Here is a 237-nt window from a genome sequence, read left to right on the forward strand (position 1 = left end):
TGCGAGAAGGCGGTGAAGAGCCTGGTGAAGAAGCTGAAGAAGACGGGGCAGCTGGACGAGCTGGAGAAGGCGATCACCACGCAGAACATCAACACCAAGTGCATCACCATCCCCAGGTAGAGGGGGTGTGTGTATGGGGGAGCACACAAAACCAGGGGAACCCCGGCCGGGCACTGCAGCCCCCCGCCCGGTTACCCCTGCGGGAGGGGCCGCGGCGGGCCCCGGGGCGGGGCGGGG

At 67.9% G+C, this 237-nt stretch overlaps 1 protein-coding gene across 1 annotated transcript in view; it reads left to right on the top strand.

Moving 5' to 3' along the window:
- The first annotated feature begins 6 nt into the window (after positions 1 to 6).
- The window catches only part of LOC104494348 (mothers against decapentaplegic homolog 3), a 69,490-nt gene continuing 69,259 nt past the window's right edge, over positions 7 to 237 (top strand). The window contains exon 1 of the mRNA XM_010137167.1: positions 7 to 116. The gene's annotated coding sequence lies outside the window, so the exon portion shown is untranslated. The remainder of the gene's footprint in view (positions 117 to 237) is intronic.

Source organism: Buceros rhinoceros, unplaced genomic scaffold (genome assembly GCF_000710305.1).
Source record: "Buceros rhinoceros silvestris isolate BGI_N320 unplaced genomic scaffold, ASM71030v1 scaffold12300, whole genome shotgun sequence".
NCBI lineage: Eukaryota > Metazoa > Chordata > Aves > Bucerotiformes > Bucerotidae > Buceros > Buceros rhinoceros.